The following is a 21757-nucleotide window of genomic DNA, read 5'->3' as shown; positions in this document are numbered from 1 at the left end:
CTTCCCTTTAGACATGTTTAACTCAGAAGCTCTGGGGTTTGGTTGCCTGGTTCAAATACCTAGTCTCCCACAAAGGGCTTTTTTCTTTTTTTTTAAGGAATGGAAGAGAACAGGTGGGCACAGTACCAAACTGAGCAAATTAAAATGCTGACAGAGCTAGGATCTAAAGAGAATTTTCAGATACTATAAATCATTCTAAGACAGATCGCAACAGATATTTACTAGATCCTAAAAACAAAGAGCATGTCTTTTCTGAGGTCAATGATGCCCAGACTATCATATACAATGAGTAGACAAATATCATTGAGAACAACAACAACAAAAAAAAAAGAGAGGCACAACAGCCCTAGCCACAGGGAATCAAGAAAAGACTCCTGACACAACCTTTATCACTCTATGTCAGTTGAGTCCCAAGAAAGACTAAAGAGTGAGAAGCTTAAAGAGAGAGTGAAACACAATCTTGAAGCAAAACAATTAGCCTCATGGGAAGGGGCCTTCAAGAAGCAGTCCCCAGACAGAACGGGAAAGATGAGAAGCAAGAGACAGGGAAGGGTCAGCTGGAATAAAGGGAAGTCTAGTAGAAGATGCGTACCATCTCTACAAACCCACCCTGATGAACTTTCCCCCTTGTTCTCTCCCTTAATTTTTGAGACAGGGCACCTCATTAAACCTAGAACTTGCTCTTTTAGCTAGGCTTACTAGACAGAATGTTCTGGGGTTAGCGCTACAGTTTCGTGCTGTGGGTGCTGAGGATCTAAACTGGGATACGTGTGCTACAAGCCCTTTACCCCCTGAGCCATCTTCCCAGGCCCCAGGTGAAGTAATCTCCCAGGTCCACCTTTGTCACTAGTGGCAGTCATCTTGAACCGTGTAGTTATGCTTATGTCTAATGCCCACTCTGTTTTTCACTTCATGCTAATTGGTAGCTGTGATTTTTTTAACTCGTAGAAGAACCCCAAAGACTTTCAAGGTTAGATGTCTACATACATAATCCCTGTTCCCAACGTGCTCCCGGAAGAGCTGAACTGCTGACATGAGAAAGGAGAGTGTGGACTCAAGAGCACACTGGGTAAGCAGTGAGATGCCATGCCCGTGAGCAGAATGTAAAAGGATGTTACATGGATGTTTCCTCCGAACTGAAACACTCTCTCCTCGAGGAATGAGGAGGCCTCTTAAGACTCAGAAAACTAAGGAAACTTACCAGCCTTGGGAAATTCCGAAATATGTAAAATCCACAAGTCCTCCTCCATAAGGCTGTGTAAACAGTAAGCCATCGCTGAGGAAGAAGAGACTTATGGAGATGACGGCCACTTGTGCAACACACCCCCAGGATGTGGTGTCTGTGAGGTGACTCATCACTCTTACCGGGATGGTCTTTTTGGTGACAAAGCTCCATATGAGTCACCCATGGTCCTATATGTGACCTCTCATCCTTATTCCTGTAAGTGACCAGTAAACTCATTGGTTCACCAAGCAAGACTTAGGTAGAATCAGGTATGTGTTGGCATTGTTGCTTTACCTGGGGTGAATAGATGTTCATTAATGCCTCCCCAGGAAAAGATGCAACAAAGGTGTCTAGGGAATGCAAGGAGAGGAGACATGTCCAGGTGTGAGATATTCCTTTGCTAGCTTTTCCATTCACTCATTCGCCCCTTCACTTGGCACCACACAGGAGCTGTAGCCTGGCTGTCAGAGCCAAGCAATGTTCATGTAGGGTGATGTCTGGGCTCTGTAGACTGCTGTGGAAGTGAGCTTTAAAGGGTGAGTAAGAGTTCCCTGAGGGGTCGCAAGATGACAGCCAATTCTGGCAGGAAGAATAGTGTGGAGGTCCGCAGCTTCAGTCAAAGTGAGTAGGGGAGGAATGGACAAGAGAAGGGGTCAGAAGGTGAGAAGACAAGGCCAGTGTGACCAAGGGCATGACGGTGTAAATAGGGGCAGAGGCTGCACTCAGGGAGGAGAGCTTCCTTAACAAGAAGAAAGGAACTGTGGGTATGGAAATGCAGATGCCGGAAATACATCAGTGCACGCTGCAGCAAGCACCAGGAGAATGAAACTGGCAAGGGTCAATTCCCTGAGAAGGGACCACATTGGGGCAGGCTCCAGGCTGAAGGCACGTAGGACTTAATTATGGTTTGACTGTACAGTGGCCCCCATCAGTTCATGTGTTTGAATACTTGGTCTCCAACTAGTCTGATCCTTCTAGCAATGTCGCATGTTCTCATCCCTGCTTTGGTCCATTCCTCCCCTACTCACTATGGCTGTAGCTGTTTCCGGTACACTATTATTCCAACTGGGATGCTGTGGGGTATTTTGGCTCCAGAATCTTGATTTAGATCTCTAGGGGTGGGGTTTATGAGTTACCAACCTCTCAAGTTCCTTCTGGCCCCCACTCCAATCCCTACTTCCTGGCTGTGTCTATGATATAGCCACCTACTTCACAGTCCTACCGCTGAAGCTGCAGCAGCTTCTGCCACCATGCTTCACCACCACAGCAAACTATGTGTCCAGAACTGTGTTCCAGAACCAGTCCTTCCTCCCTTGAGACGTTTGGACAGCTGCCCCATCACCACTACAAGAAAAGCAACACGGGGCACAAGGATATTCGCACTGTAAAACATGGAGAGCCTACCACTATTAAATGTCAGAAACAAGGACCAGGGCCTCCCTCCCCATGCAATTCCACGTTGAGCAGCCCTGTGCTAGGTGAGCACCTGCCCATCACTGCTGCCAGATGTCCAAGCCTGAGTCCTTACAGTGAAGTACAGAGTAGCTGGCAACTTTCCCAAGCCAGCACTCACCTAGCAGGCCTCCTGGCTGCTGCCAATGTCCCCTGGTGCTGCGTTATATTTCAACAGAATTATATTGTTATTCCTATCCAATGTCTGCCCCACAGCCTGCCCTGCACTGCTGAGGTACTGCCCCATCCTGTTACCCCAACAGCTTTAGAAAACAAACATCCCCCCAGCTCTGTGTTTTCCCAAGTAGACTTTGATTAGCTTTTGATTGCCTCTCCTGCTAATTTTCACTCTGGCTCATTTCTACTATCATCTCATGGCATTAACAGTTATGGCTCCTGTGATTTCTAAATGACAGCATTCCCTTTTGCACCATCCAAGTCATTCTTTTTTTTTTTTTTTTTGGTTTTACGAGACAGGGTTTCTCTGTATTGTTTTGGAGGCTATTGGTCCAGCCTGGCCTCGAACTCACAGAGATCCGCCTGCCTCTGCCTCCCGAGTGCTGGGATTAAAGGCGTGCGCCACCACCGCCGGCCCAAGTCATTCTTGAAAGCATTAAGCATCCTAAGACTCAAGGTGAGAACCACTCTCTGTGCCCTGAAGTTGGCCCCAACCAGTCTTCATAGCCCCCCTTGACTGGCTTCTCAGAGAAGAGTTTGTGAAGATGTAATCTCTTTTTGCTGGGGTTGTTTATATGTTTTCTGGAAACAACTCAAATGTGCTCCCTTTTAAAACTCCATACTTCCTATCATCTTCATACAAAGCAGTTCACTAATGCAAAATCAAGTAATATAACTTAGCTTCTACTTTTATCTTAATCGGGATAACAAGGCTAGAACCACCTCCCATTCTCAATAATGCAAAATCATGAACAAAACCTCTATGAAAATGAGTCCGGAGGAAGCAGCAGTTTTCAAACACAAAGGTGTCTGCTGGGCACAGCCCACCTGTCTTCATTTCTGTTACTTTTCATTTGTATTTCTAGAGAAAACTGAGAAAAGGTTTCAGTGCTGAAAGCAGGAAGGATGTGCATAATTTCCCATTCATGCTCCAGTGTTAATGATGTCACAGAGGATCTTGTTTATATTGAGGCAGGATTGCTTGTAGCCCAGGCTGGCCTGGATGACCCTAAACTCCTAATTCTCCTGCCTTATAAGGTTTTTGAAGTTCTGGAATTACAGTTTTTAAACATTGACCTTGCCAGTTGTAATTAAATATTTTATAGCAAAGAAGCCTAAAAGTATTGGTTATAAGAGCAGAACAGGCTATCAGAATTTTACATTTATTCCAAGGTCTACACCAACAGTATATATTCATAAGGAAGCTATTCTCAAATAGTTCCTATGAACAGCCTTAGGGATGTCACAAGAGGGCATTCATCTTCCCAAACCATTTTACTTGAACAATTATTTTGTAGCTTGATCAAAATCACTGTACCCATATTTCAGAAAGGTTAGTATTCTGTCTCAACTGCATTCCTGAATACGTGGATAGATTTTTTTCTTTCATAAAGAATTACAAAGCCCTTCCAGCTATGCTGTTGATTGACACTCTAAGACAACAGAAATACTAAAAGAGTTTCAAAATTGAAATAAGTATTATAGCCAGTGGATGAGAAGATTCCAAGAAAAGTAATTGAGCTACTTAAAAAAAATTGATACCTTGAACTAACTTTTCATTAATATAACTATTAAAAGCAAGATGAATTGAACACCTGCCGTACATAGTTTGGAGGCCCCAATGGTGCAGACCATATAAGGTATGTTTTCTAAGTCACCTGTGTTAAACAGACCACTTACCTGCAAGAGTAAGTGCTATGCAAGTCCTTCAGTGGCTAATAAACAATCTTGGCTTCTCTCCTTGTAATGGGAAAGAGTCTAAAATGGTAAGAAGAAAACAAACAGGAGGTAACCCCTGTAAATTTCCATGCTTTAAATATAGGTGAGATTTACTGACGGTAAAATGCATGTTAGTATATAGTTCACAATTCATCTGAACGTATTGCCCCACCTTAGAGCAGCAAAGTACCCCCTCCTCTTTTAATAAGTAAATGAAAAATACTTGTTTTTAAAACGAAACCATCAACATTAAAGCGCGCGAGAAGCCCCGCGGAGGAAGGAGGAAGGGCCAAATACAGCACTTCCACGTGGAGAAGAGCAACCCCAAACAAGCTAACCTCGGGAGAAAGAAAGGCACACAGCTGCTTGCTCGCACATCTGCTTCTGGTGGTGACTGCCCTGGAGTCGCACTTGGCTTCCAAGTCAGGGTCCAGACAGAAAGTACCGCCCCCTTCTGCAAGCGCCGTGTTCAGCTCAATGCCACCGCTGGAAGGGGGGAAAAATCCGTGCAATGAAGTGTTAACCGTAAAAGAGAAAAATCTCCATCTGAGTTTTCGTGGAGAGGAGAGAATCCACACGCTGCCAGGGCTCCCTCTCCGAGTCGTGCTGCGACTGCCCACCGCAGCCCGGAACAGCACCAACCCAGCCTGCTGCAGAGAGCCCACTGGGAGATGCTACGCTGGCTGGCGGGATGGGCTCCTGCCAAGGAGCCCAGTCCACTGCAGAGGATGGACTGGGTGCTGTCGATAATCCCCAGGCTCCCCACCCCCGACCCGAGGGATCTCCACTCCCATCTTGCCCTCACTAAGGTGGTTGTGGGGTGAGTTACAGATGGACCCCACACTGTCCCGGCCAGTGAGGAAACAGATGTTGTCAGCTGAGATACAAGCCGAATGTGAAAGATGTACAGGTCAAAGACTCCCTGTGAGAAAGCCAGGGAGAAAGGTTCTGGTAAGGAATTAAAGCCCTCTTGCCGAGCCTGAATACAGTTTTCATCGGACTAACTTATTTTTATCCCATCTGTCGCATAATTCAAGTAATGGGCATAATATATCCATGTGAGTGTATATATACGACCATCTCCATTTCACATGCAGGAATAATAAAAAGTCCAACATGGTTTATACAAGGCAGAAGGAAAGATTGATAAGCCACTCAGGTCTACAGATTGTTAGCTGGTCCCCCTGTCTCCATGGGGACAGCCTGCCAGCAACTAAGTTTGAAAGTCGTTTTCTGACTCACTGGCATTAAGAAAGTCAGCAGACAAGTACAGCGTATTACTACAGAAGTTGCGTGTTTCCTATCCACACTCTCCCACCAGGTTTGCTGTGGGTTTAGCAATGAAAGTGAGTTGTCATCTTCCTGGGGGGGGGCAAATCTCCAGACCTCCAAAGTGGAGGCTCAGCACAGCAACCTGCTTCCGCCCCCCTCTCACAGCACACTTCCCCCTCTGCCAGCCTAATTAATCTATGTCTAAACGAAGCTTCAGTTGGCAGACAGGCAGCAGTGTCAACGTGGAATAATCGCTTGGACCCGAATCTGAGTTGTTTTCCATCCCTGACAACAAATAATGTTACTTCCCAGCCTGCAGGCCAAGAACTGAAATGGGTTTATAATTTGCCTTCCAATCAATCTCTCATTCTCTCAACCCCTTAAGTTTTCTGTCTTTCAGCATGCAGGGGACCGCTTTGGAGACTCAATCACCGGCTTGGTCTTCATTGATATCCTTAATGAATATTCTTTGCCTTCCAAGTAAAAAGGTGGAAATCTGCATAATCCCAAACCACGCTGGTTTACATAATGAAAACAAATAGACTGTCAGCTCATAGCTCTGCAAGATCATTAATAAACTCAGTCATTCTTCTCTCATGCCAGCGGCTGGAACAGAAACCTCCAGTCATTTTGTATGCACACACTCATCCACATTCAGCCAGCTCGGAGACCCCCGGACTAGTCAGGTTGGAGTCGGAGGACAGCTCAGCTCCTTCCTCTGTTTCTAGTAAAAGAACTCATTAAAACTCTGCCCCTAGGCTCTGGGAAGTGCACAGTCTCCTTAGTAATTCCAAGCTGCTTGCTCGCTCCTCCAAAGGAGCATCCTCTCAAGCTGGGAAAGCAAGCTCAACACAAAAAACGCAGAATCGCCGGCAAAACCAAGAGTGTGACCAGGATGGAAACAAAACAGCATAGCAAAAGTTTTCACAAGGTGAGCAGCGGATGTGCTGAAGAGAAGGGGTGGGGGGCCACTCAACAGCCACAACACCACCAAGGACACATGCATTAATGCTTCCCATTTTTACAGAGGGGTGGGCAACCGAAGGCGCTTAAGACATCCACGTGGTCAATATATAGTAAAGCCGTTCTTTTTCAATTTCAAAGCCAAACCGCTGAAGAGAAAAACAAACCTCCGTCTTTTCAATACCTGACACTGCCCTGACTGTGATCCAAACAGGAAATGCCCCTATTGGCGGCTAATATGTCCAAATACTTGATCCCAGCTATCACCTCTATTTCAGAAGATGGTGGGACTTTTAGGAAGAAGGGCCTCACCAGAGGAAATGGATCACTGTGTGTGGGACTTGAGGTTTTTTGGCCCAGCCCCATTCCCTGTTCTCTCTGCTTTTGTAGAGTGGATGAAATGTGACCAGTTTTCCCTTGGCTGTCGCCATGATGTCCCCACCATGATGGGCTATATACCTAGGAACTATAAACCAAAATAAACTCTACTCCCTTAAATTGCTTTTGGTGAGGTATTTTGTCCCAGGAACAAGTAAAGAATCAAGACACTAGTTTCTGGCGTGGGTCTTTAGTAACAGAGATAGGGGTCACAGGCTAGTAGTTGCAGAAGAGCAGTGACCAAGTAGCTGTGCCACCAACATCCAAAGACTGTCACTGAGGCCTGTAGAACACAGTCTTCCCTGGATCTACCCGATCTTTCTTCATAAGAAATAACAATGGCATAGCACTTGACATAGAGGCAGGAGAATCAGGGGTTCAAGGCCAGCTATGTCTTCGTAGTAAGTTTGACACCTGCCTATGATGCATGAGATCTAGTCCATGCTCCCAAATAAAAACAAATAAATACATAAATGGAAATCTCAATGACAAAAACAAATCTTTGGATGAGTCTTCCTGACTACCAAAGAATAAGACAGTATGAGAATGCTAAAAGCAAAAGTGGAATCCAGTAACCCAAGAAGTGCAGATTCAGAGCCCCGCTGTGCCATTCTGAAAGTGGCAGGAGATGCTGCTGAGTCTGAACACTTATGTCTGCATTCAGATTCCCTTCCTTATTAACTGTAGCTGCCCCCCTTCCATGTTTTTGACAGCTCAGCACAGAGAGTGGGGATTAAGGAGGACCTGATGTAGTGTAGTCATTTTAAGTGAGGGTAAGAAGAGGGCAGAAGAAAGATGGTGCACCCAACAGTGACAGGGAGAAATCACAAAAAACCTGCACGTGGGGATTTTAGAAGTTTCCATCTGGGACTCTACAGATCAGGATATCTGCCTTCTCAACCAAAGGGATCGAATTTGGTGTCCATTCATTACACATCTCCTCAAAGCTTTAGGTCCTGTTACAAGAAGACTACTACCTAAGAACTCTAACACTGAATACATTGAGAGCAATGGTGTCCTGATAACCTCAGAGCCAGGCTATTCAATACATCATTTCCAAGACAATGTTCATCCTCCTAATTGCTTCCAAAGAGAAAAGGCATAGCTTGCCCAAGAATGGAGGAGATACCTGATGCTATAAGGCTTCCTCACTTTCCTCAAATTAAATATTCACATCTTCCGTTCATCTAAATCATCATGTGTGTGAGACCCACTGACTGGTACAATAAGGATGAAGGACTTCAAAGGCCCTTTCCCTAAACATGGTCAATATGGCAGAGAAAACACAGCAATGGCCCGTCCAAGCATTCCACTGAGCTCTCCATTGTACACATGTAGATAAAAGCATCTACTTTGAGCCCTGAATGACAACTTTTAAAATATGAGTCAGTTGGCTGTTGGTACTGGGAGCCAGGGCTGGAAGCAGAATCAGTACTGTGTGTCCAGCTTCTAAAATTATCATCTTTGTCAAAACTATGTTTCAGACAAGAAAGCACGCCGGGACGCTAAGCACTGTAAGAAGTATGCTACCATATTCTTAACTGCATTCCTTCCACATTGAATAATTTGTCTGGAAAAAGTATATTAGGGCACAACTGATTTCCAAAGCCATGATCCCCACCCAAGAGGTTACCCTTTTGTCCTTCTGTGAAATAATAAAAAAAGGATGAATTCTGTGTCCCCAGTCCAAAACACACAGACACCCATTGTAAAAATACCTTCTTCATAATCCTTCCAGTGAAGCATGCCATACTTACTTTCTTCACTGCAAGTGCTCACTTTGATCAGTGGAGATGTCTTGTGTAACCCAGTTGTTCTGTTTCGTCATCTGCTGTTCCTTTAATACACACTGGGTTAGGAGCCAGATAAATGGCAGTTAAGAGCACGTGTTACTCTTACAGAGGACCTGCATTCAGTACCTACCACCTATCTGGTGACTCACAACCATTCACAACTCCAGTTTAGAGAATTTGATACCCTCTCCTGGCCTCTGCAGGCACCAGGCATACGCATGGCACACATAGGTATACACAAGCAAAACACCCGTTCACATGAACACATGAAATAAAATAAGCAAAGCTAATAATAACAACAACAGCAGCAGCAATAATAATAATAATAATAATAATATGTACGGGATTCTTTGCATGGGAACCCCATAATCCCACAGTGTGAACTATCTTTGTATTTTGAACAATGTATGAACAAACCACTAAATGTGTAGAAAATGAAATTGTTTCAGATCACATGGCAACTAGAAACACAAGTAGTGGGGCCTTGGGGAGGTGCATAAAGAAAGAGATACTAGTGAAAACCAGAGATAGAGTTATAGCTAGTTTTCTGAAGAAACTAAGTTTTTCCATTTGCTTTAGTTAAGACCAACAACTTAGTCTTTCTCCCAGATAAGTTAAGATACAGGTGGGTAAGTACAGACTGTTCTTCCTTCTGAGGAGATCCCTTCCCCAGCAGGCAGTCTGTAACCCCATAGCTATATTCACCTGTATTCTTTGTACTAGACACTCTTCCAGGGAACCCTTCTGGGCTGGCACTGCTCAGCTCAGTGGCATCCAAGATGCTAACAAGGCATGAACAATGCCTCAGGGGAATCGGGAACATTTAATCCCATCCAGAACCACAGATCTCACTGGTCCTCTTCTGTAGGTGACTGAGGCTTTATGCAAGTGCTAAACACCTGTGTATGCGTGCATATCCACTTCAAGACCTGTGAAATGAAGGGGTGGGACAACATCAGTGATTCTCAGTGAGGGAGCCTGAGCCCTGAGTGTTGATTCCCAGCCCAGCTGAGAATTCTGGTTCAAGATTAGTTGCAGAGATGAGCAGGCTGAAAGACTCAGAGAGATGTACGGGAGTATGGCTCCGTTGTGAAGACTAGGAGAGAGGGGCTTGAAGAGAGCACTTACGGTTATAGGCTTTCTGAGTATAACGTTTTATTCAGATTCACCGATGCAGAGTAGGCAATCCTAACGCAGTTTCCCATTGATCAGATACAACTCTCAGGATGGGCTTTCCCCATTTCACAAAGACAAGGCGTCCCACAGAAGACACGATGATCGACAACGGCTCATCCGGCATGCAATGGCCCAGGCAACAGAGACAACCCGAAGAAATCCAAATACACAGTGCACATAGATAGAGCACCAATACAGCCGGGGGGAGGACGGGGAGCACAATGGGGAGAGAGCACGGGACTGTGGCCTAGGCTTCAGAGACTGTTCAGTTGACAAAGTCACACGAGCATAAGAACTACTTCAGATCCTGGCACTGGAGAGAGAAAGACAGGAGGGTCCCTGCAGCTTGCTGGCTCCAGGTTCCATGAGAAACCTTACTTTAAAAAGTAAGATAGAGAGGTATTGAGGAAGACACACGGCGCTGACCCCTGCCTTCCACAGACAGCCATACATCCACATCAGACGTATAGGATTATGAAACATACACTAAGAGTCAAAGCAGTTTCAGGATTGCCATTAGGTCACCATATGACATTGAGTAAATCACTTGCAAAATACAACCTGGATCAGGCAGATCATCCCCAACTTCCCTTACAGGACAGAAATACACTTGCTTTTTATGACTCCACATAAAATGCATCTGATACCAGAATCCTTGCCGCATCTCTCAGATTGGCACAGGCATCGCCACCCCTGCTAGGCTTTCCAGATGCTGTAATTCAGCTTTCTCAGGTGTGAGCACTCGGGAAAGGTGCCCAGAACATGAGTTTGAGATAGGATGGATAAAGTCTGTTTTCCTTGGCTTCTATATGATTCTGTCTGGCTACACACTGCCAACACTCTATGGCTGGCACGGAAGCTTGATCCATTGTATTCAGAGGACTGGTGACATTGATAGATGGAGAAATTCAACCTTTCATCACAGCGGAACAGATTTTTTTAAATTTTGTGTGGCAATTTTGTCATCTTTCCATATGTGGGCATGTCCGTTTGAGGGATAACATGATAATAGTACAAAGAAAAAATCACTGCAGAAATAAACTTGCATCCTGATGAACCCTCATTATCCTGAAAATTCATTAGGTTTGCTCTATCCATTTCCCAAGACGATTGAGAACACATCATCCATAGTTTTGGATATGGACTGTGACATTACAAAACAAATATTCCACCAGGAAAATATAAACCTTGTGCAAATGTTTGTATAATAGACTTTATTCAATTAATCCACTCAATTGGGCTGGTAGAAGGATTTATAGAGGGGTGGAGTTTAAACCAGAGACGCAGGAACAAAAATATTTATCTCAAGTTTCAAATAAATAGTAATATTGCTTGTATACACACATCATTTAACAAAACTGAATATTGCCATAGGGAATCTACAATTTCTGTTTACTGCTTACTATGTGTAGAAGATAGCAATAAAATTACACACAAGCACAGGGATCATGGCTGTTTAATCAATACATTTTTAAATCATTAAAATATGTTTTTAGTCCTTGCTATGTCCTGTTAAAAAATGAGGGAAGATGAAAGGAACCCCAGGAAAATCTTTTAAAGCACCAAAACAATACTCCGCCTAAACAATACTCTGACCTGGAGAAGTGTGCAGAGTTGTGGGTTGTTGAGATGGCTCCGTGGGTGAAAGCTCTTGATGCCAAGCTTAAAGACCTAAGTTTAAGCCATTTGGTAGAAGGAAAGAACCGTCTCCCATGCACTATAATATGGTATCCTATCCTCTTCAAAAATATATGGATGTAATACTTTTTAAAAATATAGTCCTTCCTTTCTTAAGGTTTGGGCCTAAGATGTTCTAACCGCCCTCTTGAGTAAAACATCAGCTAGCATTTATATTGAGTGCTTTTGACAAGGCAGGACCCCATCTAAAAGACTATTTCAAATAATTTCAGCTAACAGATACAGAATGAAGAGACAGATGCAAAGCTCCAGAGTGCAGGTGAGGACTCTATAGTTCAGAGAGTTCAAATAACTTGCCTAGGGTCACATGCCATCCCAGGTAGTATGATGCCACAGCTGGATGCAGGATATTACACCTCTGCCTTCTGGTAGACAAAGAGCGCAAACACAAGGCCCTGGAGTGGCACTGTGTTTTATGACCTGCTGACTCATGCCTCTCACGACTTCAAGAGGCTCTTTGTGCACTGAACAGCCACTAACTATACTTCAATGGTGGGCATTAGTCATTTGTGTGGTTATAGAAGGGGCCAGTAGTGAAGCCATCATGGAAGAGTGGCGGCAACAGAATGGGCAGAAATTCTCAGAAGTGCTTTTGGACACGTCCCATCTAGTGGCTGTAAATGTGGGCAAGCCATTTTTCATCCTTGGATCTATTTTCTCTTTACGAAAACTAAGGTTTTTAGACTAACAGCTCAAGACTCACTCGAGTCCTGCTTCAGGGAATCCTTCCTACCTCTGTTGCTTGAGTCAACAAGTACTGGGGCCTCCAGGGTAACAATGCATGCCAAGTACAAAGACCCTGGAGCCCTCCCACACTTAACAAAATTCTTCACTGTTTTCAAACATAGTCTGTTCACATGAACACCGCAAAAGGAAGAGGATTGCCCCCCTCCACCCAGGGACAGACATGTTATCCTGGTTCCCTAACAATAATTTTCAGATCAAAGTCACTCGAGTGTTGATTTGAGCCTTCCGGGAATAAAAAAAGAGGAACGCAAGGCCTCAACCCACCCCCCCATCCAACCCCACTGTACACCTGTCACCACCCCTGTCACCACCCCAGCCAACTCATCCCATGATTCCTGCATCTGGTAGAAGCCCTGGTGCTTGGGAGATTGTGGCTATGGTTTCCCAGTGGGACTCTGACATGTGTGTTTGCTTTTTGCTCCAAAAAACTAATCATTTTCTCTTTTTAAGTGGATGGATTTTGTGGCCCTTTGGAGAAGGAGAGAGAGAGAGACAGAGAAAAAGAGAGAGAGAGGGAGAGAGAGAGAGAGACAGACAGACAGACAGACAGACAGACAGACAGACAGACAGAGGAAACTGTAAAACATCTCAACCTTCAGAGAGCCTTCCCTTTCCTCATAGAAAGAAAGAAAGAAAGAAAGGAAGGAAGGAAGGAAGGAAGGAAGGAAAGAAGGAAGAAGGAAGGAAGGAAGAAGGAAGGAAGGAAGCAATTAAGCTTGAGAACTTGCTGTCTCTGGAACAACTTCTCTCATGAATTTTCATTTTGCTATTTGCTATTTGGGGAATTTAGCCAAATTGAAAATTATTCTTGGAAAAAGCATTTCTTCTGTGTGGTAACTACTTTTACAACACATGGTTTTCTCAGACTCTAAAACCACAAAGAACATAATCTCTGTCCTACCCTCTACCTACACAGATGTCTTATTCTGTGTTTTACATACCATTTTCATAAACACTGTTTTGTCTATGAACATATGATTTATGTGCTTGAATTCCTTGCAGGACTTGTATAGCAATCATGATACTATTACGAACCAAACCTCAAAAGGTTCCTATATCACAGCCGTGATTTACAGTTCACTGCCAATCTTTATCATGGTGTAAACATATTTTATGTTTTCGGTACTCACCATGGGCACACTAGTTCCTAATTTTTTGCTTGACTTCTCTACATATCAACTTATCCCATATATCTGTCACTTTCAGCGGAGCATTATCCCACTATGTTGCTAAAAGACTGTTTAATTAACCATCTTTCAGCTAGTTGTTTCCACTCTTTATTATAACCCAGTCAAGCATTTTTAAGTAAATAAATCTTGCAGGTTTCATTGAGCTATTTCCTTAGGTTACAATCTGAAGTAGGGAATTAACAACTTAAAAACCATAATCAGCTCTGTGGCTTATTACAAATTGCCAGATGACTCTCAAAATAAAATGATACTAGGATTTTGCAATGTCATCAATAGAGTATGTCTGCCTGTTCCTTCATAGCCTCTTGAACACAGCTTTATCGACTGTGGGGTGATTTTAAAAGTGATGGGAGTCCGAGTTCCTTGAAACTGACTCATCTGTGTGATATTCTTTGTGTTTCTTTTAGAAAGTGAATCTCAACCACCTAGTACCGGGTGCTCACTGCACCCTGTCACCCAGGCAGTAGAAGTTCGTCTTTTACCAACTGAGACTCATCAGGAAAGATAGTGAGCCTGGGGCGGCAAGGATAGCAGGGGCTGCTGCCTCACTTGTCTCCTGTGGGATTCCCATTGGGCCATCCAGCCTCAAAACACAGCCTCGAACATCTTGCAATTTATATTTTACACACATCTATAAAGCACAGATCCTTAGTTCAGGGGCATTTTACACATTGCTATAAAATGTGCATAGCCACCATTGGGATCAAGACTCAGAAGCTTGGGCTAGCTCACGATCTTTTATCCCTTTCTTTTAAAACCTTAGAGTGGCTATGGGGATGGTTCAGTGTTTAATAGACGTACTCTTCTTGTCTAGGACCCAGGTTTCAAATTCAGCACTGTGTCAGGTCCACACTCCTGTAACTATAATTTCAGGGGGATCTGATGTGTCTGGACTCTAAGCGCACCTGCACTCACCCCCCCACACACACACACATTCACTCACTTTAAAATAAAATGTCTACAGTATATTGCTTTTGTGCTTCTTGTTGTATAGGAGGCTTGATCCCAAAGCTATATATATATATATATATATATATATATATATATATATAATGTATATATAATGTATAGATATAGATATATTGTAGAATAATCCTTCTATACACTGGGAATATGTATTGGTTAATAAAGACCTGATGAGTTAAGAAAGAGCTGTTTGACCGGTAGGCAGGCAAGATGTTATAGAGGGACAACCAGAAACAGAGAATGTTGGGAAGAAGGAGGTCAGAGTCAGAGGGTCACCAGCCAGATGGAAAGCAAGTTGGATATACAAAATAGGACAGATGTAAAAGACACGAGCCTTGGAGCAGCACATAGATTAATAGAAATGGGTTAAGTTGTAAGAGCTAGTTAGTGACAAGCCTGAGCTATCGACCAAGCATTTATAATTAATATAAGCTTCTGTGTGGTAATCTGGAAATGGCTCCTGGGACAGAAAACTCCAAATGTAATATGCTTAATAATGTTTTGATCACAGATTAAAACCTCTGTGACATAATAAGTGACACATGTGTCCCACACTCTTAAACTTTGAAATGAGAAGCTGAATCCGAGAAGTAAAAAGAATCGTGAAAGTTCTAACAAGCCAGTGAATGTCCTTGCTGGCCTTTCATTGGTTTCTGTCCATCTCTGTGATCGAGTGATCGGTGATAAAGGCTTCTGGGTGCATAGCAGAGACAGAGGCCTGGACCAATAATCATTATTTTTATTTTAGAGTCTGGAAGTAAACAAAGGGTCAAATTGATGGAGCAATATGTTTTTAAGATGACTTTAATATACATAGCTTTTTAAATTGTGCATTGTGACCCCCCCCCCCATGAGGCCATGGCACTGAACATAAGAGTCACAAAATTTGGCAACTGTAAAAGCTTTCTGAATATAGAATAACCAAAAATTATTTCTAAATCAACCCCAAAGTGAATCTGAAGTGTCCCTGGGCTCACTCGCCGGTGTAGTATCACATGACTTCCCTGGAGCCTTGGTTCTGAGCACAGGACAGGGGCACTTTGTATGGTGAATTCTTTCAAGCCAAACTTGCCAACAACCTTTGCCTGAATTACCTCAGTTAGATTTAAGATTATGGGGTGTTGTGACTTGCAGTGCTTTTATTGTACTTGTCAAGCTTTTTTTTTTTTTTTTTTTTTTTTTGCTCATGTAGAAACGGAATGGTTTAATTTTGGGAAACAAGACTTAATATTTCTCTACTGTCATTTCTCTGCACATAGCATCAAGTTAATATATCACCAGACCATATGTATTACAAGTCTGATTTTTAAATCTGTTGCTTGAGGAGCCGAATTAAGGTTCATGAAAAAAAAATGCTAAAGTAATTTTGGGTTGAGACTAGAAAAGGATTTCCTACTACTGTATTTATGCAAAACATTGTCCCCAGCATAGCCAATTATAAAGGTATCAATCAACTGGAAAAATGTTCATGACTTCCCATGGCCCACAGTACCAAATATCCATCTAAGATTTAATTTGTCACATAAATATAAACAAACACAGACATCCATCTCATTTTGGAAAATCATATATGGTCTACCAAAAAATTGCTTTCAGTCACATTTCTTTGCGATTAATCACCAATAACCTTTGGCTTGCATACCTACGCTATACATCTGTTTGCCTGAAGTCATGTAAAAATTTATTGGCTGAAAAGAAGACCAAAGTAGGAAATTTTTAAGAAGTTTGATCTATAGTTCTGTTGTTTTTTTTTATTAACGTAAAAATGTCAACAGTTTTAAATCAAATGAACTTTGCCCTTTAGAGCAGACTTCTTTTTTATTTAAATTAGAAACAAGGTTGCTTCACATGTCAATCCCAACTCCCTCTCCCTCCCCTCCTCCCAAGCCCTCCCACCAAACACTCCAGCCACCCTAATCCCCACTCAGTTCCCCAGGGAGGGTGAGGCCTTCCATTGAGGATATCCAGAGTCTGTCATTTCTTTCAGGCCAAGGCCTAGGCCCTCCCCCAAGAGTCCAGGCTGAGAGAGCATCTCTCATTGTGGGATAGGCACCCAAAGTCCATTTGTATGCCAGGGATAAATACTGATCTACTACCTAAGGCCTCATAGATTGCCGAGGCCTCCTCACTGACACCCACATTCAAGAGGTCTGGATCAGTCCCATGCTGGACACCCAGCCATCAGTCTGGGGTTCAAGAGCTCCCCCTTGCTCAGTTCAGCTGTTTCTGTGGGTTAAACAAGCTCAATCTTGACCTCTATGCTCATCAGTCCTCCCTCTCTGTCACTGGGTTCTAGGAGTTCAGCTCAGTGTTTAGCTGTGGGTGTTAGAGCATACTTCTAGTGACAGCTTGTACTTAGTTCAGCAATGCTCCATTGCTCATGGTTTCTTTCCACCCCTTTCTGAGATTAACCTTCAGAGCTAATATGAGTCAATTCAATTTTTATTTATCTTATGATGCAAGACGGGGTCTCATGCATCCCTGCTGACTTCAAACTCACTGTGTAGCCAAGACTAGCCATGAAATTTTAATCTCCCTGTCACCATTCCCAAATACTAGGATTATAAGCAGGGACTACCACATTCAACTCCATTTTAATTTTTAAAACAATAAAATTAACACCATTACATTGAAGATCAGATGTGTAACTTTCACAATACCAAAAAGAAAAACAAATATAATTTGATAATAAGCAATAGGCACTATAAGAAACATATAATGTTAACAGGTTTGAAAAACCAAAGCATCAGAGGAATGTGACTAGGTTAACACCTCTGTCAAACTTCTGGATGTCTAGCTCTATGCTGTTTCTAAGAGAGGCTTGAAAACATAAGAAAAAAGGAGAAGACAATATATCTTTACAAAAAACAGGAACAACAAGAACATTTGGTTGACAATGTTTATATTAAATAGTGCAAAATTTGAAACCAAAGAATAGGATGAAGAATACATGAAAAATGTCAACTTTGCTCAAAGTAAAAATTCTATTTTTTAATAAAATAGTTTATCTTAAATTGGCCAAATGTATTTTTATGTGGAAGCTAAAAATATTAGCATATTTATAATTTATTTGTGAATTAGCATATATAGACAATACATTTTGTAAGTTTTGTGTATTTGTTGATTTATGTTGACCCTTGGTACTGGATATTAAACTCAGCCTTGCAAATGCTAAGGAATCCACTGCCACTGAGGAACAACCCAGCACTGTGCAATATCTTTTGTTTTTTCCTATTTTATAATATTTTTATTAATTCTTTATGAATTTTGTACATTGTTTGTAAGGATATTCACCACCCTTCCCCAACTCCACCTAGATACAAACCTCATTCCATACCAACCCAATTGGACACTTTATTTTCCTGATGATTTTAGTGTTAAGGATGCAGTCATACTGTCTTCTGTGAAGCTAATAGAAGAACCATACATACAGTGTGTATATACATGATGGAATGGAATGCAACTACTGAAAACCAAATAGACATAGCATTAAACCGACTCCTAATGAGTCATCATCATACCCATAAATTAAGGCATCTCTCAAGCTTCATCAAAGAAGCTTAGCAGTAGACAGTGGTTAATACAAACACCCAAAAGTAGTCAAAGTTCAGAGAATAAAAGATGGTAGAATGTTCAGCCCTAATGGAACATACACAGCACACCCTCCTCCCAAGGCTCAAGGATTATTGTGGGAAACCCCCAAAACTGGGATGACTACAAGGAAACAGTATCTTCTGCACATATATGAACAGCTGCATATATGAACTCAGTGGTTTCAACATCATTACCTTATCTGTACCAGTTTAAGCTAGACCAAATCCCAACATGGAAAGGGAAACTGGGCAAGGAGGTTTTGGAAGTTCTTAGCTTCTGGGAGAAGAAGGTCAGTTTTCACTAGGAGGGAAGCCCTAATAAGTCAAGCACACTCCAATAGAAGGTCACATGCCCCCACAATATCTGGGCAGCACAAATTGCCCTTGATGGGATGGGAACATAAAACTGGGTGAGGAGGGAAGGGGGTTGGATCGTGAGAGAGTTGTTGGGGGGGAGATGAACATAATTAAAAAACATTACATGAAATTCTCAATAAAATATTCAAACATAATAAAATATTTAATGAAATGGCAATGCATTCATGACAAGATATTGAGTATAAACAGGTAAGGCAAAAGACACATAAAATAAGACTTCAACTTAGTGCAATGTACCCATGCTTTGACTGCTGAGGGAGGTCCCATGTTTCATGTGGTTCTTTTTTTGACATAAGGTGTTTTATACTCTGTATTCATGATACTGGGTTTTCTCTGTAATCTTTTCACTAATATAGAAGATAGGAAATATATATATAACATATTATAAGGGCTGATAAGTATAATATAGTATATATATAATATAGTATATATATAAGTATAATATATTTGTTTATTTTGATTTGTTTTCAACTCAAGAAGTTGTTCTATAGTTTTCTTCACATTAGAAAAATGGCATTTCAAAGTAATATTCTACTTAAATTAAGGGATAGCTTTTGGTTATCCTTTTGTTTCTTTTCTCTACTAAGAAGGTGATTAGAAATCTAAAATAAATCTAAATAACCTTAGAAGCCACAGCTTCCCCAGAGTGATTACAAGATCCAGAAATGGGAATGGGAAGTTTCCACCCCGAGAACTGACATGAGAATCACAGAATAGGTACTGGGTGAGAATTCTTGCATTTTCCCCAGGTTCCCAACCCATGGGATTTATTGTTTGTTTCTTTCTTTCCAAGAATATTTAATGTTAACCTAAAAGACAGACCATGCCAATATTCTTTTTTCCAGAAGCTTCTCCTTTTATTGGATGGAGATCATTACAGAAAGCTACATCTGATCAAAATGTAGAGAGCAAGGGTTCATGGGGAGTCCAGACCCACTTGATAAGTTGCAACACATCTCTTACACCCAAGGCTTTGGAACATCTCACAAAGAGAAAGGAGAAAGACCGTAAGAGCCAGACGCCCAGGGAAATCTACTGTGACATTTGTCTGAGAGCTTTTCACAAATATAGATGATAGTATATATTTTCTAGATGCTTTCCCCATGATGTTTCAACAACATGGCAACCTAAATAAGATATGAACAATGAAAATACCAGTTGACACACCAACATGTAAGGGGGAAATCTCACTAGGCCTTCTCCTAAATGAAGACTACAGGCAACTAACAACTATTGAGAGAGGGAGGATTTGTCTTTCCAAAGATGAAGCCCTAATTGATTACCAAATATGCAAAGAAGCAACACTTAAGGGACTCAGCAAGTTAATATCATATGTATTGTTATGCTATATGAAACAACGTGTGTGTGTATGTGTTTGTGTGTGTGTGTGTGTGTGTGTGTGTGTGTGTGTGTGTGTGTGTGTGTGTGTGGTGTTGGGCCCTAGCTGTGAGTTGCTGGTCAGCCTGCAAGTGCAACTTATTTTCCAGTTCAAATGCTTCCTGTTTTCCAGTCTAAGTGCATCCTGTTTTCTGGTCCTGGCTTCCAGCCCTGGCCTTGACCCTCTGACATCAACATCTAGCAGGAGGAAAACAGGCTCTCTACCTCCTGGGGTTTTTCCACTGTGCCGTAAGCCTGTATATAAAGCTGCTCCCTCCTACAAGAGAGAGACCTCTTAGCACTTGCAATAAAGACACACACACACACACATTCTCTCTCCTGGCAATAAAGGCAGCACATGCATTCTCTTAATACAAGCAGCTGGACAACTTGTCTTTCTTTTCCTGATACCTTGGACTTGCTTCTGGCAGGGGTGCCGCAGTGTGTGTGTGTGATACATGAACTCATGAATTTGATGCTAGACTCAGAGGAGGTTGGAGAAATGAAAAGAAGAGGGCAAAAGAGGTAAATATGGCATATATATGTGAAATTTTAAAAACTCTTTTCTGTTCTCCAAAGAAACTTAAATTCCTATCATAAATGATTACACTAAATAAATAAAAAGGGTAAAAATATAATTCAGATACAGTTCACATTGTTCACAGACCTCTGCTACAGACAGCAATTTGCCAAAGCGAGTAAAAAGACCACATCACATGCTGCAAGATAATTCTGATTAAGAAGTCCCAAGACATTTCAAACAAAGGAAGCCTCCTGAGAACAGCTTCCTGAAATATGTTCGCTGAGTTACTTTGCATTCATTTTGACTTGTATAATTTTACATGTTAAGGTATCTTCAAATAAAGTTGCATTACCTTATGTTAGGATGTCATTTATTTAATTCCTGGTAGGAAGAATAATGATATGCCTCCAAAGAGAACCCCAAAATAATTTTACACCTATAGTCTTAAAATAAGATTTACACATATTATTATGATCAGGAAATAATCACATCTTTTGGGAGCCTCTATATCTCATAAATACATGAAAATATATTAGGAATGATAATACAGATGAATATGTGAACTCGGTGGTAGTACACACACCTAAAAGAACTTTGATGATCCTGACATCTAATTTCCCATTTTCTTGGAAGGCATGGTTCAAAGGACTGGAATGTCCAAGTTCTCAGCAGGTGCTTTTTCCTGGCACCGTTGCATCTGTAATTACTCTCAACATTTCTCCCTCCTGCTGCATTTCATAATGTAATTATCACCACCATCCATTTTATTCTACCCACTGAACTCTTAACCTCTAAGGAAGAACAGACAATTTTCAGAGTTGATGTGGGTGACTGGAGAGGCAAATGCACAGAAATGTACTGAGTACCAATATGCCACCTTCTCTAATAGAGTTGTGTTCAGTCACTCTCCCCTTCCAGAGATCATGGATTATCTCCCACTATTAAAAATAAAGAAAAAGAAAACACCACTATCCCTGTGATGTTCAATGTAGAAGACCACAGACCTTGAAAAGACATAGTCATGGGAAAGGTATCGAACTTGACTGCCTGACCCAGCTCAAAAGCATCCAGGGCAGACAGGTAAAGGTACAGATGAGAGAAGAAAGGAGAGATGGGGAATGAGGGCTCTA

At 42.0% G+C, this 21757-nt stretch overlaps 1 protein-coding gene across 8 annotated transcripts in view; it reads right to left on the bottom strand.

The window, feature by feature from the left end:
* Csgalnact1 (chondroitin sulfate N-acetylgalactosaminyltransferase 1) overlaps positions 1 to 21757 on the bottom strand; it is a 340304-nt gene that overhangs the window by 177456 nt on the left and 141091 nt on the right. For 5 of the 8 annotated variants that reach the window (XM_021230186.2, XM_013117195.3, XM_013117196.3 and 2 more), the window contains exons 3-4: positions 4912 to 5059; positions 4535 to 4612 (exon numbers count right to left, since the gene is read on the bottom strand). The exons of 2 other annotated variants lie outside the window; for them this stretch is intronic. The gene's annotated coding sequence lies outside the window, so the exon portion shown is untranslated. Of the gene's footprint in view, positions 1 to 4534; positions 4613 to 4911; positions 5303 to 21757 lie in introns of those variants that run through there. One more of the 8 variants, XM_040742206.1, reaches the window with a different exon arrangement.

Source organism: Mesocricetus auratus, unplaced genomic scaffold, assembly GCF_017639785.1.
Source record: "Mesocricetus auratus isolate SY011 unplaced genomic scaffold, BCM_Maur_2.0 Super-Scaffold_6731, whole genome shotgun sequence".
Classification (NCBI taxonomy): Eukaryota; Metazoa; Chordata; class Mammalia; order Rodentia; family Cricetidae; genus Mesocricetus; species Mesocricetus auratus.
The sequence above is the reverse complement of the archived record's forward strand: the minus strand, read 5'-3'. Positions and strand labels throughout refer to the sequence as shown.